Genomic DNA, 9,046 nt, shown 5'->3' with positions numbered 1-9,046 from the left:
AAAATACTGAGCTGAAACACGTCAGTCAAAAATCAAACGAGTCTATGACAGAAAAATACAAACATCAACCTCACCGCAAACCTCAAACTTTGGGACAAAGGTATCGGGGAGGGCAGATGTCTACCGCTTTGGATAAAAGCTGCAGATATTTCTCAAAATCGTAACTAGGCAAATTAAATGAAACTGCTAGAGAACTGGGTGTCCAGTAAGAGTCGGGGCATCAAAGAGTCTGGCTGCTCCACTCTACGTGACATAGAAAAACTCATCTGCACACACAGAAAATCAAGATGCACTGGTTCAGAGCCCACAGGACGCACCTGTGCTTATGTGTGCTTGCGTGTGCGTTCTGTGTGTGTCTGTAGGTGCACGCACATGTGTGTATCCATGCTGGTGAATGCCAAAGGTCATCACTGAGTGTCTTTCCCAATAATTTTTCCACCTTACTTTTTGGGGCAGGGTCACTCACTGATTTGGCTAGGCATGGTGTCTTTTGACCTTGGCAGAGCAGCCATCTCCTCCTCCCAGAGCTGGGATTACAGAGGTGTGCCGCCATGCCTGACTTTTTACAAGGGTACTGCCACTCAAACCCAGGTCATCTTGGTTTCATAGCAAGCTTATTACCGAAAGAATCATTTCCCTGAACATGGCTATGTAAGTGGACAAAACATTTGGGGGTCACACACGCTTGTGTAGAAACCCAACCATGCATCCTTCCTCGAAACATTTGGGGGCCACACACACTTGTGTACAAACCCAACCATGCATCCTTCCTTGAAACATTTGGGGGCCACACACACTTGTGTAGAAACCCAGTCATGCATCCTTCCTCAAAACATTTGGGGGCCACACACACTTGTGTAGAAACCCAGTCATGCATCCTTCCTCTGCTTTCCCTTTCTTTGTGACAAGAGGAAAACAATAAAACCAACAATAAGTGATGAAAACACTAAGTCACAGAGCAGGACACTTAAACATTTTTAAATTATTTTATTTTCTGTAGGTAATTTGCCTGCATATATGTCTGTGCACCAGGTGTGTGCCTGGTGCCTGCAGAGACCAGAAAAGGTGGATCAGATCCTCTGGAATTGGAGTTATAGACAATTGTGAGCTGGGTTCTGGGAACTGAATTCAGATTCTCTGGAAGAGAGGTCAGAGCTCTCAACTGCAGAATCATCTCTCGAGCCCAGAACAGAAAATTTGAAAGTATTCCTGTTAGGTATTTATGGAAAAATAATTGTCCATAGTGCAATTGTAAATGTTGATAGCTAAGGAGACTGTTTCACACTGGTTCTCTGAGATTTGAGTACACCCATTCAGATGGGTACAACTTCCATAGACAAACAGTGTGTAGGAAAATAGATCGTGTGGTAGCAGGCACTCGGTTCAAATTGCTGGGTTTGTATGTGTGATTTGTGTGTGTGGACAGGCATTTGGGGGATACTATCTCTGCAGTTTAGAAGTTGGAAAGCAGTGTAGGGGGAGTTGCAGCCTTTCTTTCGTGTATGTGTGAATGCTCATGTGTGTGCATGTGCAGAGGTGAGAGGTTAACAGGAGATCTCCCATGACCGTATTCTGCCTCATTTTTTTGATAGAGAGTCTCTCATTGAAACCTGAACTAACACATTGATCAGACCAGCTGCCTATGGTGAACTGATTTCAACATGGGGCCTTTATTTTTAGATTTACTTTGTGTGTGTGTGTGTGTGTGTGTGTGTGTGTTTATGTGTGTTAGTTTATGGCTGTGTGAGTATATGAAACCTTGTGCAGGTAGACTTTTCAGAGGTGGAAGAGGGTGTCAGGTCCATTGGAGCTGGAGTCACAGGCCTTAGCTGGACTCAGTGTGTTACATGCTGAGATCCAAACTTTGATCCTTGGGGACTACACATGTCCTCTTAACTACTGAGCCACGCCCCCAGCCCCTAAGTGTAGGTAGCCTGACTGAATTACACTAAGGGTTCAGTTCCTCATGTAAACTGTTTATGTATTTCAAGGAGAATATAGCCTAGAGTTGGAGCCCTGTTTTTCTTATGCTGAACTTAAACCACTCTATGACTAATTGTATAGACTGGAGTGGTGCCTCAGCATCCCTCGGGAATGGATTCCATGACTCCCTTCCCCCGAAGCATACCAAGATCTCCAGATGCTCAAGTCCCTTGAGTGAATGGTGTATTTGCATATGAGCTTCAGGCATAATTGTGTTCACTTTAAGTCACTTCTACATGGCTTAGGGTATCTAACACCGTGCGAATGCTTTCTAAATTGTTGCTATATTATACTGCTTAGGGAAGTATGACAAGAAAAGCATGTATCTGTATTCAGCAAAGGTGGGGTTTTTTGTTTGCTTTTTGTTTTGTTTTTGTTTTGTTTTGTTTTGTTTTCATCTGAGGCTGGTTGACTCCTAGGGGCAGAATGACAGACAGAGAGGATTGATTCTGCGTTTGTAGCTCAGCCAGACCATCTGTCCAAAAACCAGATGCTGGCTCCTTTTACTCAGCCTCTGGGTTGGGCCACAGGTGAGAGGCCTCTCCCTTGAGGCCTCTCTGACAGTTGAACAGTCTCAGGGAAATGGTAATTATGTAGACTGAGGGGTTAGGCAGCAAGCCTGGAACATCTGATGCTTTGAAGAGAGAGGAGCTGAGAGGGTCAGTGTGGTCAGCATAATTCACAGCAAAGCCTGGGAGCCACAGTGCCTGCCTTCCGCATCACTCAAAGATGTCCTTATCTCTCCCACCTGAGGAGTTTGTCTCTCTGGGAACTGGGCTCAGAATTGATTTGTAATATCTGCAGAACTTCAGAAAGGTTGAGTTCTTAGCCCAGAAAACCCCCAACTGGGGAACCTGGCAAAGATGGGATACTGAGACTTTGGTGAGGCTCTTAGGGTAGATGCTCCAGAGATCCTCGAATGGCCCGGGCTGCAGAAGTATACTGTATCTCTTTGCTAACGGATGTTCTCTCTGCTCTGCTGGACACTGCAGAACTGACAACTGAGATGAAAACTCCTGGCCGAGAGGATGGGCTCATGGGAAGTGAACGGAACTGAGTGTGAAGTGCCTGAGATAATATCAACCCTGCAAGGCTGTTCCCACTCCACTGCCTGAGGACATGGCTGAAGACAAGACCCGGTTTCCTAAGAACTGACTTGACATTTGGTTAATAATGTAAATGCGATCCGAGAAGACAGGTCCTTTCAGCTGACGGGTTGGCTAGGCAAGATGACATAAAGGGTCTTTGACATAATGGTGTTTGGTGAGGGACTACAGGCAGTTGGGGCAGCATATTAGACCATCAGAATGTGTGTCGAGTCAGTTAGGGTGACTCTCATGCCAGAGGAGTGTCCAGGGCATGTGGGAGGCTGACAGTAGTGACTTGAAGAGTCTCTTTCTCCTGGAAGTTTCCACTGAGCTAGAGAACCATTCTTTGGCATGTCTCAGTCTTGGTAAGAGAAAAATGACATGGGGCCCACACAGAATCTCAGTTTCTACTCATAGGACAATTATATTTATGACAGCCTGACATAAATAAATTTATGGCAGAGGTAAGTGAGTGGTTACAGGCAGGTGAATCTCCCTCTCAGCGTGGGGAGTGTCTCTTCTGTGACAGTGGTGGTTCTGGTGGGTGGAGGATGTCACACAGAGACCATAGTACTCAGTACCCCTTCTTATATGACCACACACATTCCCCCAGGTCTCTGTGTCTCATCTTCCATTGTTGCATCTCCCAGGCCCTTAACCAGTCCAACCGGATGTGAGCCTGCTTGTCTTCTAACTCCAGGCTAGTTATCTTCCGACGTAAAGTGAATGAGTGGGAGCACTAGCAGCAGCTCTGCCCACTGGGAGGATCTCCGGTTTTTCAAGGCTACAAAGATAAAATAGAACTTTTTGTTTTCAGTCCACATGTAGATAGTCCAGTACATTTGGGTATTAAGTGCAGGATTTTCTTTTTTTTTTTCTTCTAAGATTTATTTTATTTATTTTATGTGTATGAGTACACTGTAGCTGTACAGATGGCCATGAGCAATCATGTGTTTGGCTGTTGGGAATTGAACTCAGGACCTCTGCCGGCCCTGCTCGCTCCCTCTCGCTCCAGCGTAATTCACTGTAGCTGTCTTCAGACACACCGGAAGAGGGTGTCCGATCTCATTACCGGTGGTTGTGAGCCACCATGTGGTTGCTGGGATTTGAACTCAGGACCTTCAGAAGAGCAGTCAGTGCTCTTACCCTCTGAGCCATCTCGCCAGCCCTAAGTGCAGGATTTTCATGAGGAATGAGACCACACTGTATGAGCTGAGGAGAGGTACCAACTCAACACTGGAGGCAATTTGGCATAGGGATCTATCTAGTGTCAGAGATGCTTGTCCTGTCTGTAGCTTTTCTGGTTCAATCCAGAGCATGGTTTGGTAGTCTTTAGCTTAGTGTACATGGTTCTGACTCTGGCCACTTCATGTCCCATGGTGAGATAGTCTGGCTCTATCAGAAGCAACCCAATTCTAGTGTTGATGTGTATGTGTGTGTGTCTGTGTGTGTCTGTGTGTGTGTGTATATATGTGTTCATGTGTGCACATGTATTCACATGTGTATGTGTATGTATTCACATGTGGTTTTAATGGTATACATTTTTTTTTTTTTTGCAAATAGTCCTGCAGATGTTTTTCTTAAAAAAAAAAAAGGACCTAAGAATGCATAAAAAAGTCTGAGTTTCCTACGGTGCCTACTAGAGCCTCTACAAGCATCTCAGTGGTAGCTCTGCTTAGTAGACTTCTGGTCTGGGGTTCTTTCTTTTACTAGCCCTCTGCAAACCTCGGTGCCACAGAATACATGGGTCAGAGCAGTAGTCCTAATTGTGTGCTATGCTCAGTCTAACATCCAAAGAGATGTCTAAGCAGCATGCTGCTTTCATGAAAGGATGTGCACACTGCACGAAGCTGTCAGTACAGCAAAAGGATGACCCGTTCTGTCCCAAGACGCGGGACCCTGAGTACTCAACAAATGCACAAGCCCTATTAATCTTTGCAGGGCTTCTTTCTCTCCTAGAGCGCTGCCTGTGTCTTACCTCTCTCCACTGTCAGGGTCAGCGTATGAGGCATCAGCAGTCTTGGCTAATGTGGCTCTTCAGCATGTCCAGATGGTCCACATCCTCTCTGACAATATAGGGACACAGAACAAGAGAATTAACATATCTCTGGGGCAAGACCATGAATGTACTGTGCCGTTCACCCCGTATGAATGCAAATGGCTTCTGTCTGCCTTTTTGATGGGTATTGAAAGGACTGTGTTCGTCAGATCAATAGCGCCATGCCACTTGCCAGAGCCTCTAATGAAGACCGCACTTCCAGTATGGCAGCTGCAATTGGCTGTAGTGTTTGCTTACGTTCCCAGTAGCACACTTATGGCCCATGGTTGGTCTGGTTCTCACAGAGCTTCTGCCTCTGTTTTCTTTAAATCACGAAGTGATAGGGACCTGCCATTTCCCAGCCATTTGTTCAACGTTGTATAGAGCCCTGGCTAGAGGAGGGGGAAACTTCCAGGACTTCTGCACTGCTTTTCTTACCAGACTCTGAATTTATAGGTTAATGAATCAATGTAAGAATTTTGTTTATACTTACTATGTTTATTTCTATCATTTATTCAGAACTGGGGAATAGCTACTGGTGTCTGGATCCAGTAGTAAGAGGGATCTGAGTCAGAACCTTATTGCATGTTACCCTTGTATGTGACTTTTTCAGGTGAGGTGATTTGAATTTCTGGATTCAATGTCAGTTTGAACCTTGTCTCTCCCACCCCTCAAATAGAGTGGGCATTCCCTCTTCTTCAGTGTGCTATTACTGCCTGAGTAAATGGTTAGGGACTTCTTTGGTGAGGATCTGGTAGAATCATATGTGCAGATAGAACACACACTCAGAATACACACACCTACCACACAGAACGTGCACACTCACATACATACAAGTGTTGTGTGTTGTGTGTATGAGTGTAGTCTTAGCTGGCCTTCCATTGCTCAACCAGAACCCCTGATGTTAACTTATGAAAATCCAAGGGCACGCATGCCATCCCTTTCCTGGCTTCCACTGGGGGACTTGCTGTTGATCAACTTGTGCTGGAAAGCACAAGTGTAAGCATGTCCATGCAAAGAGAAAAGAAAGAACAGGGGTCACCTGTCTTTATAACAACATGTTCTTCCAGTTACTAGCCCACTCTCACAAGCACCACATCAATCCACTCACAAGGCCCCAGCCACCACCCAGCACCACAGGAGAAGGAATTAATCCTCATGAGCTGTGGAGGGAAGAAGCCATATTCAAACCCTACCTTATTTTCCACAGTATCTCAGAGATCTGGCTTCTCTGAAGCCACCACCAAGCTTTTAACAGTTCTAGAGTCCTCATACAAAAAATGTTCTTTACTACCTCCACATATGCCAGTTCCCCTAAGCCTCCAGAGTAGCACCCTGAGGGCCAGTCACTGCATTTGCTCTTCTTACAGTGTACAGCCATGCTAACGCATATTCCGTTACAGTTCTGTGGTTCTTTCTCCTTGGCCTTGTTATTATAGCGGAATATCGTATTTTGTGTGAGCCATTTCTTTTGTCAAGTTTCCCTGAGTCATCTAGGTGATGTCTTCCATTTACTGGTTGAGAGGATGCCTCCATTTACCCAATAAGCTTATTTCATGAGTTGCCACTTTGAAATGCAAGTATGTAACACTCCCAAATCTTTCTGGGTGTATGGTTACAGAATCCTGTAGAGAAAGAATGTTTGTGTCCTAGCGATGAATTTTGACGGAATTTCCATTTGTCTGAGCCATGAGCTGAAGAGAACTAGCTTCTCATTTTCAGGAACAGTCTACCCAACAGCTCAGCAAATGTGAGTTTACCGTTGATGCTAAAGTCCAGGGCGAGGGAACTTGGCTATGGATGTTGAAGAACTGACTAAAGTCACAAGAAAGGAATCCAGTAGACATGGGAGCTATCATCCAAACCTACCACTTTCAAGCTGTGTGGTGTATGGAGATATGCTTTCTGAAGGAGAAAAGATGTGTGTATATAAAAATCTGGGATTGGATGCCAGCCCCACCACTTTCCAGTTTATCACACTGGAAAAGTATTAACTTTTCTGCACTTTGGGACCTTTACCTTGAAAAATAAAGTGGATGGGATGACTCTCGAGCTTTACTACTCACTGGAATAACAAAGAGTGGAGAAACTATGTATTGTTTCCCCAGTGCTGGTCCTGCCAATGGAGTCAGATTGCAAGGTCACTGGGGTGATACTGTGTGCATCCTCTTTCCCCAAGGTGACTCAGGTACCCTGGAGGTGGAGAGTCTGGGTCTCTACTAAGTCCTGTTGTTGACACTGCTTTGCACAGCACAAGCATGCCCAGTGCCCAAAGGTTTGCCCAAAGGTTTTGTGATACGAGTCATGCCCAAATGAGATTTGCTTATGATGTTTGCTATGGTTCCTCCCAGGAAGTCCTCAGGGGAGGTCAAAGCTCTTGAAATTGTATCAAAACAGTTACCAATGAGTGCTGGTCCCCTGGTGTTAATTTTCTCTCAAACTACTATCATTTGTCAATGTAATGCTCCGAAAAGCTAGAGGTATAGGTGTTTCTAGGTCCTGCGTAGTACACAATTTAGTAGTTTTATCATAAATACACATACACATATACATTTGCATATGCATACGCATACTCATACACATACACATATGTATACAATGAAGGAAATATGTACTCCCAAGATCATGGGAGCCAGAAGGCCTCTTTCTTCCCTGCCTGGGAGAGAATCAGCTCAAGCTCTGAGCTAATTGTACATTTGTTAAAGCCAATTACAGAAAGAATTCGAGATCTTGACCATTTTCTAAGAATTTGCCTTGTAAGCAAACAATATAAGTGTTACTTTCATTAAAAACAACCCTCAATTTATTTTCTTTTAAAAATGAAAATATAAAGATTCCAGTTCTAAAACTCTGCTGGGAGTGTTGAGGGTTTTTGTGAAGTCTCTGAGGTAGTTCTGTCAGGCTGACATTTTTATTTGAAGCCATCACGTTGTCTGTATTTGTGTTTTATTTACACACTCAGGTTACCCACTCTATCCTGACATGGCCTCTTTCAGAGTAAAGACTTTCTTGCAAAGGGCCAAAGTATTTTAGGAAGGAAAAAGTGTAAGCAAAGGAGAAAGCTAAAAACAGCCCCGTTTTGGTTAATATTTAACACCTTGCATTTACATGAAGCCAGTTGAAAAACCTTCATTTCATCAGCAGCTAGGAAAGCCGACATTCTTCCTTTAATATTTCAGTGCCTGAGGCCACTTAGCAGTAAGGGAAAGGCTGCCTGTTATGAAATGTGTTTGGTCAAGGAAGACAAAGCTAAATTACTTGGGAGGCAACTAGGCAGGTGGCAGAGCTAGAGTTAGAAAAACCAGTGGTCCCCAGATCACACACCACAGTCACCAGGCTTAGAGGTACTTGTGAAGTTTGCTGTAGCAGCAATGTCCTCTTCATGTTCCTGCCCCTATCTGATTTTCAAATAGGAGGTTTCTAAGTTCCTATGGATTCTTCCCAGAGCATCCCTGGATCGATCCTGTATGCCTCTGGTAGCTACCATGGATTTGCTGGAGTCCCGTGTCTGGCCTTCCTCACTCTGTGTCTATGTCCTGTCCAGCTGCCTGCTCTGTCCCTGTCATGGCTGTCTCTCCTGCTCTGTCCCTGTCATGGCTGTCTCTCCTGCTCTGGCCCTGTCATAGCTGTCTCTCCTGCTCTGGCACCTGCCTAGTTGCCTCTCAAACTTCCACCTGACACCTGATTCCTTGCCTTTGAGGACCTAGATCTACTGGTGGACCTGAATTTCTTAGCTCCTGAACATTCACAAGAGGTCTGTGTTAAGCCAAGAATAGGAACTTTAGAACTCCATGCACTACACTCTGCTTCATCCTAGCCTCTTTCAACATTCACACACATGCATACATTTGGTCTTTGTCTCTAGTTCAGGGTTCAAAGATCCTGGTGACTATAGAGTTTCTTGAGTAATAAGGACATCACACACCTAAGAGACTGC

General features: G+C 44.8%; 1 long non-coding RNA gene across 1 annotated transcript; it reads right to left on the bottom strand.

Annotated features, from left to right (window-relative positions):
• Nucleotides 1-3,700: 3,700 nt before the first annotated feature.
• LOC116078977 lies at nt 3,701-6,650 on the bottom strand. The gene is made up of 3 exons (XR_004113695.1): nt 6,306-6,650; nt 5,050-5,137; nt 3,701-3,855 (listed from the first exon to the last, which is right to left on the bottom strand). It is a non-coding gene; the product is annotated as an uncharacterized LOC116078977 (long non-coding RNA).
• Nucleotides 6,651-9,046: the final 2,396 nt, after the last annotated feature.

Source organism: Mastomys coucha, unplaced genomic scaffold (genome assembly GCF_008632895.1).
Source record: "Mastomys coucha isolate ucsf_1 unplaced genomic scaffold, UCSF_Mcou_1 pScaffold5, whole genome shotgun sequence".
Taxonomy (NCBI): Eukaryota; Metazoa; Chordata; class Mammalia; order Rodentia; family Muridae; genus Mastomys; species Mastomys coucha.
This window is presented reverse-complemented; position numbering and strand designations above follow the sequence as displayed.